This window comes from Aquila chrysaetos, chromosome 2 (genome assembly GCF_900496995.4).
Source record: "Aquila chrysaetos chrysaetos chromosome 2, bAquChr1.4, whole genome shotgun sequence".
Classification (NCBI taxonomy): domain Eukaryota; kingdom Metazoa; phylum Chordata; class Aves; order Accipitriformes; family Accipitridae; genus Aquila; species Aquila chrysaetos.
Genome location: NC_044005.1, coordinates 5,516,348 through 5,529,819, shown reverse-complemented (window position 1 = coordinate 5,529,819; position 13,472 = coordinate 5,516,348). Strand labels below are relative to the sequence as shown.

The 13,472-nt window shown below is 42.4% G+C and overlaps 1 long non-coding RNA gene across 3 annotated transcripts in view; it reads right to left on the bottom strand.

Annotated features, from left to right (window-relative positions):
- Positions 1–13,472, bottom strand: part of LOC115351300 — a 101,065-nt gene that overhangs the window by 28,789 nt on the left and 58,804 nt on the right. The window lies entirely within an intron of this gene.

Sequence of the window (13,472 nt, the reverse complement as noted above, 5' to 3'; positions counted from 1 at the left end):
TTCCCCAGTTCCTTTTAAAAATATTTTTAGCTATGTCAACAAAGAGACTTAAAAAAAGCCCTATCACTGCTAAGTAGATTTGGTAAAGAAGGACAATAAAACAGCGAAACAGTTAATCGCCGTGCTAATTATTTGTCCTATTTTTCTTAATACAAATTAAATGTTTCACTTGGTTAATGACAAGTTTGATCAAACAGTTTCATAAACTGATGGATTGACTTTGAAATGAATTCAGGGGGAAAAAAATGACATGATGCAGATTTGGCAGAGGGCCGTCTCTAGTGGGAACAGATGCCCAACAAATTTGGCGACTAGTTTTGTTCTCTTCTATCTGTTGCAGTTCACAATCCTAATGAATGTTATGTTTAAATAACATGAATAAAGATAAAGTGAAAATGAATTCAACTCCAGTTTGAGCAGCAGAATAGAAATGAGCAAACTGTATTATCTTCTGCCACCTAATCTGGGTTGAATTTCCTCTGTATCTTTTTTTGTTTGTTGAAGAATCCTTTTCTTGAGTCTCCTTGGCCATTGACAAGGTCTTTTGAGATGAATATGAAAAGATAGATTTAAAGGTTAAGGCCAGGGTCAGATGGTTGCAGATGTTTTGTGAGAGATTGTTCGGTTCAGTTGTGGTACTTCTCCTGACTAAGGTATTTCAAACAGGCAGAGTCATGGCCAGCAACTGTCAATGAATTTTGTTTGTTTCACAAATGATCCATGCAAACACAAACACAGATGAGACGAAGTGTTTGGAGGTTTTGGGTTGTGGTTTGTTGTTTGTTTTTTTTCCAAAGGCAGGCAATGTTTTCTTTTTTTTTTTTTTTTCTTTAAGGAGTCGCCTGAATCCGGAGACCTTGCTCGCGTTTTGTTTCTTGGAAGAAAGGGAGGGGCGATGCCCTGCTACCCATCCGCACATCTGTGAAGATGTACTTGTAAAATGTGATGCCTGCTTTTGAAAGGAATTTAGCAGAGATGCTGGGCAGCCCCAGCCAAGGTAGGAAGAGGAGGCACAGAAAAGATGCATGTAGGCTATACCCTCTCAGATTTACTCAGGTGAGAAAATACCATTTCTATTAATATATGCCTCTGTGGAGGAGTAAAAGTCTGCAGCGTTAGGCTGGATGTGTGTGAGCCCGTAGGAACCAGGTCTGTCATTCCCACCCAGGGGCACCAGAGCCTGTTCACTGCTGCTTCCCTTTGCGCTACACAAGCCGGTGGTTTCTCTGACCCCGGAGAACTGGGCAGAAATTTAGGCCTTGATGATGGCCCACAATCCCACCATTAGAGAAAAAAAAGTACACTGAGAAATGCTGTTTTGTAACTGTCTCCATGGGAAAAAAAAAGTTCTAGGATGATTTGTTTTGACTAACCGTGCTGAGCTATATTCCTGTGAGACTGTGGTTCTTACTGAGCAGAGCTCGAGCTGAAGTTGGGGGGAATCTGTGCTAACATCCTGACCCACCGATCTGACATTTAAATGGTACAGAAATAGATGCATTTTCCCTGCCCTGGAAACATGCAGCCTACCTGCTTCCTACTGGGTTTTAAATGAATTCTTCAAAAAAGCATACATAAAGTCTTCTGTAATACTCAAGGACTAAAATTCTCCCCCAAAACTGCCATCAAGGCTTCATGTCTTGTTCATCCTTTCAGCATCAGCCATGTAATAATAAAGATTACTTTGAAACCCAAGCAATTGATTACCCCTGTGAGTTTCTTTCAAAGAGGCTGTTCTTTTCTGCCATTAAAACCAAAATTTTGTTTTCTGTTTGAGTTGCCTGCTGCAGAAGAGAAAATGAAGATTTGGTACCAAAGGATTCGGTTTTCTCGACAGCTTCTTACAGTATATCGTACATCGTAATAGATTTTAACCCCAGTGCTGACAGTCCTGCTTGCCTTCATGACAGAGGCAGTAGATCGTAGGAAGAACCTCTGCCACACTGGGTAGCTACTCTCATTTTCTCCAAAAGGCTAAGAAAGCTTGAATGGGCAGAAAAATATTCAAGTGGTTTCAATATACTTTCATAGCATGTCCATGTCCAGCATATTTGCAGTAAAGGAAATACATTTAGGATATGCCTCCCTCTAACAGGGTATCTCCTGGCTTAACAGGTTGGAAACTAAAATTCAGTGTGTCCTATAAAACTTTCCCTTTTCATGCAGGCATAACCCCACCCGTGATGTGAAATACCAGGTTTTCAGCTCTTAGTTGATTAAATACTGTTGCATAGCTTCTGTGTGGAAGCGGAACATCATTTGAAGTAGTTGGGGGGGAGGGTTTTGCGCTGTGCTAGATGCATAAAATGTATGGTTTTTAATCTATAGCTCAAGTAGTCAACTGCTTGAAAAAAATGTCACTGACAGTTGTGGGGTTTATGCAAGTGCCAGCATTAAATAGCATTATTTAAATTTGCTTCTAAATACTTGTTTGATAAGTAGGGATATGTATGATTTATTCATATCACAATTTACTAAAGCATGTTAGCTGGGTTTTTTTTTCTAATTTATACCCTACTGTCACTCTGTTTTTATATATGTTAGTTTAAAAAGATTTGCCCAACGTAAATAAGAACAATTACAGAATTACAGAGGAGGATTACTTCTGAAGGGAAAAAAAAATAACTGTGGCTTGTATTCTCAGTGGCTATTCTGTTTGACTTCATCATTAAGAAAAGTATTCAGAGCGTCTAAAGGGTGAAGAGTGGAGGAGTGTGTTTTCTTTTCGATATGATAGCTGCATTCAAGTTATTCTTTCCTTTACAATAGATTTTACCTAGCTTTATCTTCATAGGAAGCTGCTTTCAGTTGAAAAGCAGAAGTGAATAGGAGTGTCATGACATAGGATTAACAGTACAACCGGATAGTAAATCAAATGTTTGAGATGAAAAAATGTAGAATGTGACATGCATCAGGAGAATGAACCGGCAGCGTTTCGCCGAGACGAGTGAACAGATAATGTATAATTATCTGTGGAGGTTCTTGAGACCTGGACTTTAATTCAACTTCCAGAAACACACGGCCCATTTTAACCAGTCAATCTCTGTAATGAATCTAATCACAATGTAAAACATTCCCAGGAACTGCGGGCCTTACAGAGTGCTAATTACAGATGAAACTAGCCTAAGCCTTAGGAAAAAAAAAAAGAAGGCATAAAGAAGGAGAGGCACAGTGTTTTAGCTGGACCTGCGATTGCAATTCAGGGCGAGCCACGCAACTAAAGAGAGATCCAACAAGTGCCAAAATTAAAGAACAAAATTAAGATTTAAAGTCTTGTACATTTTATTATTTGTCAAAAACTTAATAGCCTTACAATAAGCAGGAACAGTGTGACCTCTTGCTCTGACCAACAATATCTGTCAGAAAACACATATTGCCATCAGATCCTTCTGCAACGTGGCACTACTATCACAGTAACAAACCTACACCAAAGATAAATGCATTTGATCTTGCTATATGATTTGAATGCATTTGCGACTCTGTACTTACGGTTTAAATTCACTGTAGAGAGCAACTTGCAATACTTTTAACAGGCTCTAATCTCTCTGGTTTCAGTTTGAGACCAAGAGGCATTTCATATCATCAGCAGTGGATTTATATTGTATGCTTAGAAAATAGAAATGGATTTCCAGGGGGTTTAATTTATCAATATCTAGTCTTTATGGGAAACATTAGTTTGCATAGGAAAAGGGGTTAAAAGAAGGTTTAAATTATGTCTCTAATATTTCCTGAAAACTTTGTACAAAAATATTCTATGCCACAAAAGCCCATTAAATATTCAAACTTTAATATACATTCCTCAGTAACAAATGTACAGTTAGATAACACATAAAGAATTATGAATGACTAATTATATTTTGCATATTTACAGCAAAGACAATTAGCAAATAGCTTTTATATGCAAAATAAATGAAAAAGTAATTAAGATGCACTAACTAGAGCAGCAATATCAAGTCTGTTGTCTTGTGATTCATTCCTAACAAACATAATAATTATGCATTCATTGTCATATAATTAAAACAGCTCTGTCCTTTAGAAAACTGGTTATTTACTGTATAATAACCTGAAGAGTGGCAGAAGTTGCCCATAATGGTGAGAAGGATAATTAAATATTTCTTCCCGGTGTCTGCTCACTCAGTTGAGTTTATTATCTTAAACTTGTGCGAGAAAACATTTCCTCCGCAGTTCCAAAAGCTCACCTATTCACCCCTGGGAAAGGTAAGCCTTTGCCATGCTGCGCCCCCAAGCCAGCTATCCAAAACCTCCCGGGGCGCTGCCAAAATGGGCACAGCATTAAAACCCATCCCAGGATGAGAAAGCTCAGGGGTCCAGCCTAGGGAGGATGGGGACACTCTGGTTAGAGCCTGGGGGTCCCTTCTCCTCCATGCTATGACCTTGGTTGAACTTCTTCAGTGTCATTGCCGGAGATGGCCACATGTTTCATTTTGGGCGTGGAGAATATCCGCCGACCTGAACGCGTGGGCAGAACTACATCTTTGTAGGACCAGGGACTTATTTGTCCCACACCGCAGCTCCCCAGCTGTAACACAGGCATCACCGCACCTCCACTCTCTGTCTTTTCCCATTCCCTTCATTTCCCAGCTCTTATTATATCTCAATAAAACACAATAAATCGTCCAGTCTCAACTGGAACCCTTAATCACTACCGAACAGAATAGTAATATCCAGTACTGTAAGCCGTCTTTATAATACTAATATCATCAAGCACTTTTTTTTTTTTGTCTCAAAATTCTGTTTTCCTATAAACCTCAACTGCAGAACCCGCCGAGCTGCAGTGGAAGAAAAACAATGTAATTGCTTGGCTGCACGTACGGCTGGCCTGGATCAGTAATCGGATTTCCAGGGACTCAATAGGTAAGGGGCAGGGCAGAGGGAGCCAGGTTCACCTACACAAGCTGGGACGGACGGACTTAGCTCGTGCTGCCAGACAGACTTCATCCTCCTCTCTGAGCCCTTGACATCGGTTCTTGCTCCTGTCCCAGCCAGTCACCTTCCCGCAAAGGGAAGGGATAACCAGTCCTTTTAATGTTTCTCTACCAGACTCTCTTTCCTCTTATTATTTGGGCAAAACTAGGCATGTTTTGCTGGTGAAGGGAGAATCCCCAGGCATGGAGGGGTCTGTGCAAGGGAGCCCAGTGAGACCAGAGGGGTCCCCATGGGCAGAAGAGGACTCAGCACCAGCCCCCTGCAGAGGCATCCAGGGTGGGTTTTATTGCCTTCGGTCTCCGTCACCTCACCCCCATTGCTAGGAGTATTTGGGGAATCCTGATACTCACCCTGAAGGGATGGGTCAGCTAGACCCTGCTGCAATATGCACAGAAGGAAAGAAAGAAAAGGACCACAGCTCCCAGACACACTGGAAATTGCACTGTGCTTTTCACACAGTGCCCTCTGGAAGGCAGGGGATTTTTGCACAGATTTCTTAATACTCCAGCGGGGGGGGGGGGAAATAGAGTCCCTTTGGACTTTGTTACACAATTCATTTACTCAGACTTTCTCATCTGCTTGTTTCCATGTCAGGAATGCACCGAGACTTCACCTGACCTACATGGAATGACCCCCCCGAGCTACTCCCCTGCAGTGCGATATATTTCTTTTAGGAGAATTGTGCATCCTATGAAGCTCCAGTCCCAAAGGGTCCCCATCCCACCCCATTTCTAATCCAGCACTTAGTGTTTAGAACAGAAAAAGGAGACAGATCATATTTTCAATTAAATCCTACAGAGCAGGTCTTTGCTGGTGCAGAGATTTCAGTGTCTTTGGGCTGCACTTACACTCCTTAAGGCTGACCTGTTGCTTAGGTGGATTTCTCAACAGCTCTGTCTTTCTCTCTTACCCCCTTTGAACCAACCTTAAGAATGATTTGTACTTCTGAGCAACCAGGGTTTACTCGCTTCTTGCATAGCCGATGCTTAGCCCGTTGCTTGAGTCAGATAAGGATGGAGGGGAAATACGTGTAAGTATAGGCAATTCAGCTGTGATCTCTTTGAGATCCTGACCCATTTTTCCAGTCCCGCAAACCATCTCCACCGCTTATGAAGGAAGGGGGAGCATTAGCCATCCTACAGGGTGCAGTAGCCTTCCTACGGGGTGCAGTAGCCATCCTACAGAAAGCATTAGCCATCCTATGGGGAGCGTGAGCTCCCTAGAGACTACAAGGTGTCAGGATATAGCAGTTCTGTGCCCAGCTCTGCACAGAGCTGTCAGGATGACAGACTTAACCTCCCTCTGTCCCTGTTTACCCAAAGTAAGAAGATTGTAAGGCTTAGTTAGTGTTTGTAAGTGCCTCAGGGTTCTTATATTATAGGCGCTATGTACATGCAAGTGTATTATAATACATGTCATAAGAAGAATTAATAAACCATAATGTATTAATTTAAAGGTAGCAGACACTCGTGCATGATAGCCTTTCTAGCTGCTTCCTTACAGGCACCCAGAAAATGACATTTAAGTTAAAATCAGGTTAAAAGAAAAAGAAAGCAGTCAATCACTACTGGATACTGAGTCTACTAGTAAATATCAATTATATAAAACGAGTCACCGATAAGAACTTTGATAAAAACAGGTGTTAGGGAGAGGTCACTTGGAGAGAGAGATGTGACATACAGATTCATTTCAGAAGTTATACCACTCTTTTTGGAAACCTGGCTTTTCTTTTGGGCACTTGTATTTTCTTCATGTCCTTTCAAAATATCGGGGACCCCAGCAGCAGCTGGGCACGAACCCAGAAGGATGGCCCTTTTGCCTCAAAACTTTGATGGCAGACAATGTGAGCCCCCAGGAAAGAACCAGGAGGTCCTCTATGACCCCATCTGAAAACAGGGTGAGAATCAAAAGCCCTTTCAGCATTCCCAAACGTAGAGGCATCCACGTGCTTTAAGTACTGGGAGAAAGTAAAGTATACGCAAAGCAGGATGGTCAGGCTCACAATGTAATCATAGCTGCTCCTAGACCTGTTAAATGAGGGATGGCACGGAAGTAATACTGGCTTCAAGAAGTAGGATGGACTAAGATTTGCCTGTAGCCCGGATTCAGGATGGCGGTGACGATCCTCAAGTGCTGGAGGATCCCGTGAAGAGCTCTGGGACCTCGCTGGTGCTTATAGAGGCATGTGCATGTGCTTAAAGACATTCTCAAATGGGAGTCAAGAGGCCAAGCCATTAATAAGACACGAGTGCTCACATTTAATGTGTTTTGCACATGCAATCCAAACCCGCCAACAAGCTCTCCCAAAAGCAGAGCTACCAAAATTAAAACGCTACCTCTACTTTGGCAATGAGCTGTTGCACCTGAAGCAAAGAGGATGCAGCAAGGCCAGCTCCCTATTTCAGCTTTTTCTTTAATCTTAGATGAAAAGCTGGTTTCTTTTACCTTTCCAAGGTGCTGTACCCCCTGCATTTCTCCGGCTGCAGAAGTCACCCCAGCCGCGTCCCCGTGGGCACAACCTCAGCACAGCAATGGGCCAGCAGCTGGGCTTTACCTCCAGTATAGGTATATGTACCCTTTCTTATGGGTAGGGATAAGAGGCCTTTGGTAAAAGAATAAAATGAGCTCTTTCTCTCTCTCTCTCTCTCCGCGTAAAAGAAAGAGAGTAAATAAAATTGCAGCAGCTACAAGCTGGTGACATTATACTGTCATAATCCAGAAATGAACATTGATTCTGAAGAAGTCGCTTCTTCAAACTTTAACGCAACAATTAAGTATTCCATTGTCATGGCTCAATTAAATGGTATGGCCTGAGAAAATTGGGGATTGTAAAGTGAGGATGGAATGTGCTTTGATCCTCTTTCCAGGGTTATTGTTTCATTAATAAATGAACATGTCATTTGTCTCACCAGAGGGAGCTCCTGCCCTCCAGGCTTTTTCCCTTTTTTGTTCAGGTTTTATAAAGATGAATTTCCAGTGCTCTGAAATACCATGGATTAGTAGTTAAGCCTGACAGCACTTCGGGGAGTAGTGGGCTTAAAGTGCCTCACACAGGTCTCCAAAGCACTTGTTTACTAATAGAGGAAATCAGCGACCGTCTGCAGCTGCTGATATCGCATTACCATTTGGAAAGACAGTAGCTGAGATAACAAATCACACAGTTTTAATAATTACTCCTGCATTCCAGTTTTTTGTTTCCTGCGTAACTGCAAAGGCTGGATTTCTTCCAAATAAACAGATAAAAACAGTATGGAACTTTTATCTTTTAATGATAATGACAACACATCATGTTTCACTAAAAGTTTCCTGCTGAATTTTTTTCTGATTTCTAGAGTTTCAATAAAATGTAATTATACTTTATAATTCCACTCTTTTAATCTTCACTTCAAAAACTATTCACAGTTAGCAAGTTTGCTAGGCGCGGAGAGGGGGTGAGGAGCAGAAGCGGACTTCCCCCACATCGGGCTGTTCATAAATTCTGTCTGGGGGTAAACCTGTCATTGAAACGGCACAAACTGAGCTGCTTTGCATTCAAATTAATACCTAGTTTAATTTGAATATAAAACAGCTCCATTTATGTGGTTATTAAGAAAAAGTAACAAAACCATTTGGCAATGAATGGATGTTTAAGATAGGATACACTTGCAACCTATTTCTTTTCCGTTCTTGGGGTTTTCTCTTCTTTTTTTAATCCTTTGGATCCTTTGGTATCAGGATGTTTTCATATCGCTAGATAAGGCTTTAAAACAAAACAATACCTATAAAATCCAAATGGTTAATATATACTCTGGGAGCCAAAAATTCCCATTATCCCAATACTGAATTAGACTTCATGGGTTTTGTTCGAGTACATCTTCCCATCTTGTCCTTTGCTATGCTCAGAGAAAAGCCAGCGATTTCATTAACAACTTTTCTTGCTAAATAATTTCATGGACTTATTTAGGAGAGCAGAGAAGAGGAGGAAGAGAGGAATACCTTCCTCTTCCAATTCAAAATGTTCAGACTTAAAGGTAAGGTAAACTTTTCTCACAGCTTTTAGTTTGCTTACCATCAGCCCATGTTCCACTGGGTGATTAAAGAAAGCTTTTTTAAAGCATTACTTCAGAATGATCTTAATTGGTGCAAGGTTGAGCCCTTTCTAGGAGGGGAGGGAAAAGGTTGAATAGCCTTTTCAAGTCACATGAAAGTTTCTAGGATGAATGTACGATAATTAGATTAATAAGTAGCTTAATTTATCACAGCTAAGGATTTCAACAGCCACACATTAGAGCAAGAAAAAAAAGATTAGTGTGATTCCAGTTTGTAAAAAATTGTACTGAAACTTGATTAACCTTAAATACAAAGTGCCTTTCTTTTTGTGTGTAAATTCAGTAGTTAAGGGAAAAAAAACACTAAAATAATCAGAAAAGTCCTGTTCCGTTCCTTTGTGTTCGCTAGCTAATGAGAGATATCGGGGTTGTACAAAACAACTTTTCCCTGCGAGGTTATTCTTCCTAGAACATGGATTTAAATGAAATCTGCAATCCCTACCACTGTTGCGGACTCTGAAGATTTGTGTGAGGCGTGAGATAACGTATGCAGGGGTTAAAAATATCTCTAGCATCAGCCATTTTCATTTTAAAATAAAAGAAAAGGAAGCAGCAAGAAAATAGGTGAAATATATGTTCTAGCACAATGCAAAGTCATATTCCACTTAGTCCCAGTAATGAAAAACGAATGAACAGGAGCCTGCGTGCCAGGCAGAGGTATGGAAAACAACTGTAGCCAAAGCTAACGCGGAGTGTGCAATTAGGGATGACATTAGCCATGCAATATTCGCTCACGCAAGCACGACGTCTACAACACGGCGTCATTTCGACAGCGTTCTCCGTTGCCGGTATCAGCCTAAAATCAAACGTGGCAAACGCAGAAGCAGAGTGGCAACTCGGTGCAAAAAAAACCTCGCTCACCGATGGGAGATTCATGTAAAATATTGCCAGACCATCCAGCTTTCCCCTCGCCACCGTCTCTGCTTCCTTACAGGACAATCCCTTAATAGAGAGTGAAATCTGCTGTGCTTTTTGATGTTGCCATCCACCGCCGAGGTTGCTTTCGGTGGTGTCATTATTTATCAGCGCTAACGTCAGATTTCATTAATCTAACTCCTTAACACTTGTATCACAGCAGACAAAAATTCCCAGTGCTTTTTATTAAGGCGGCTGGCACTGGGGCTAGCAAAGCCCACGAAAAGGTCTGGAGGACGGTGGTATGGTTCCTGTCAACGCTCAACAGCCATCGTCATTTTGAGGAGGCCTAATGCAAACCCAGCGGTAGCGAGATGCGAGATGCTGCGTTTGTGACTCCCTGTCCTGAATCCCTCTTTGAAAGCGGATGATAAGGGGGAAGGTTGGTTCGTATTCGTAGGAAACCGCAAATGAAACTACTCGGGGCCTAAAATAAAATAAAATAAAATGAAACGAAATAAAAAACTGTAATGAAATGAGAAAGGAGGACGGTTTCTTTAATTTTATCTCACACTTAAGAGATGACTAAGAGCGCTAATGAAAGGGAGTGTAATTATAGCCCAGATAGTGCATATTGCACACGCCGTAACGTCGGAAAGGTTAACTCTGGCAAAGAGAGATCATACAAATCAAAGTGGCTGAGGGCACTCATGCATCGGCCTGTTTGATAAGATTGATAACTGTAACCAGTAGCTTAGGAGAATCGATTTCCACTGCCGGGGATCTCTCTGGATGCTCTCATCTTTTCTTCTGTTTATATGAAAGTGAAGCTTTAAAGATGTTTTATCATCTAATGGCGAATATGACACACAGTTACAAACAGAATCTTTTTTTAATCTCAGAATGGAAAATTTAAGCGGGGCAGTGATTCGCTTTAATTATGTATATTGAACAAATTTGAAGAGATGAGAAGAAACTTGTTTTTCAGCCCACTGAACCCAAGTGCTTGCCTGTAATCTAAAATGGATATCTAATTATTGTTTAACATTATTTATTTAGGAGGAGTTACGACCTCTAATTTGCCTTTAAATGATTAATTTAGTGTTTAAATAAAGCTCCCTTTATTTAATAATGTTTTCTTTAACCAATCTTCACTAATGTCAATAAACTCTTTGTTTAACCTTCTTAAAGGAAACATTTTCTCAGCTCTGAGACAATTATGAATTACCAAAACCCGTATAGAAAAATGAGCTAAGTAATTACCTAATATTATTGCAGTGTGCTTAAGAAGAGAATATTCCACACCAATAACATAAGGCAGGAGAGAGGAAACAAGCTTTTCTAAATATTGAGCATTTTAAGCAGTCAGCCTCTTTTTGAGGTGATAAGGTAGCACAGAAATACCCCAAAATACTAATAGCTTGGCTAAATAAACTCATCCACTTCTATTAGCATCCTTAAGCGGTACTTGGTTCAGGTCCCAGGCACAAACCGAGCAACCCAAATATCCCCGCTCCATATGTAGAGAGATGGTCAGATGAAATGCGGGTGCCCTCGTCCTGTCCCCAGCCCTCAGCAGGGCACTCTCACCTGCGGCCAGCGTGACTTTGCACCACCACAGTGCTCCCTCCATGTCTGGGACCGCGGGGGACGAGCTCAGACATGGGGCAAGGGAGCACCAGTCACTGCCCCGAAACTCCACTCCAGACCTTTGGCTATTTTCTGAAGCTGACTCTCACGTAAGGGGTGTAATGGCACATATATATCACATTAGAGTATATACTGGCCACCGATTTTGAAAGGGAGCGCCTTTTGGGAGTCCAAGTGTGACTGCTATGTATTAACTATTGAGCACCATTTCCACATAAAAAATTATGTTTGTGATAATGTGTATCTTTTCTTGGTCTTGCTTAGGTCCTCCATACTTTGCTCTGAAGTACATCGAAGCTGGGAAGATCGCAGGAAAAAATAGGCAGCAAAAGCAAAAGTGAATTGATGTCCACAAGGCCTGAAAGTGGCAGGAGGTAAGCAGTGGAGGAGAAAGAGGGGAGGCAGAGCTTCCAGCAGGAGCCAGATGAAACAGAAAAGCCAGGAGTGGGAGAAAGCGGTGAGAACTAGCAAGGAGAGACTGGGAGGAAAGGAAAAAAAAAATCCAAGGAGTGAGGTTCACAGGATCACAGAAGCGTTAAGGTTGGCAGGGTCATCCAAGAGCGGATCAGGCAGGGCTAGCTACAGCGGGCTGCCCAAGACCGCGTCCAGCCTGGTTTTGAATATCTGCACGGATGCAGACTCCACAGCCTCTCTGGGCAGCCTGATCCAGTGGTCAACCACCCTCGTGGCAAAAATGGGTTTTCTTAAGTTCACATTGAGTTTCCTGTGCTCGTGCATGGGATGAGGTCTCATTCTTGGGCTTGTCTTATTATTGACCCAAAAGCTCCCTGTGGGCACCGAGGAATGTCCCCCACAAGTGAACACGGGGCAGGTTCATTGTTATAGTTGGAACAAAGCCTGAAGCTGCTCAGGAGTGGTGGGAGAGCACTGGGATGGAAACTCCTGTCTCCTGAAGATGCAGTCTGGAGAAATGTCCTAAGTGGGAAAAGAAAGGATGGATAGCTGGGCCACAAACTGGGAAGGGGAAAAAATTACAGCAAGCTCTCAGAAGAGAGCAACGTATGTTAAGACAAGGTGTGAGTCCCAACTAAGAATTAGTAGCAGAGCTACAGGAGAGACTAAGAAATGTATGGCCTTCCCTTAACCACACTGGTTTCTGTCTGGAGCTCAAGTGATGGAGGTCTGAACGAGAGCTGTGGTAATTTCTAACTTGGGAAATGTGCTGCCTTTATTATAGACAGAGTTGAAAGGGTCCTCACATTCAAAGCTGTACTTTTGTACAGCAAAAGCAGCAGCAGAGCATGGGCGTTTTCTGTGCAATTACTCCTTCCAGGTCTTGTTGAAGATCCCAGGCAGAAGAGGGGGAGAAAGTCTCCAGATTTGAATGAGGAGGGCTGAGCAACAGTGAAGGGCAGCATGAAGGCCACAGCATTGCAAATGTACAGGGAAAAGGAAAAGAAAGAACACGGGTGTGTAATAAGCATTGATAGGAGCTCTTGGGAGTAAGAAAGGAGAAGGAGACTGGGGAGAAAGCCTGGTGATCAAAAGGCTGTATCTAAATGGATCCGTCAACATGAAGGGGGAATTAAGAACACGCTTAACCATGCATCTCTTACTTTAGAGCTCTTGCAATGTGTGGTGGGTCAGTTTGAGGAGGCAGGTACCTGGCCCCAGGGGCCAGATCATGGCTCCAAACTGGTGGTAAGGTGCACAGAGATGTGTGCTGGCACTAATCTGGGGTTCAGGAGGAGCAAAGCTACGTTGGTGTGACTCCAAGCTCAGCTAGTATTAGGCATCTTTCATAGCACCTTGCTCTTTCTCTGCTTTTTGGGATGGTGGGAGCCCGGGAGAGGTGCGGTGGGACTAGCACACCCAGCCAGGAGTGGAGCTCCCTGCCTGACGGAGACTGAGGGGTCACCCCGGGCCGTCAGCACTGCTGCTCCCCAACACCTCAAAACACCCAGTGGGTCC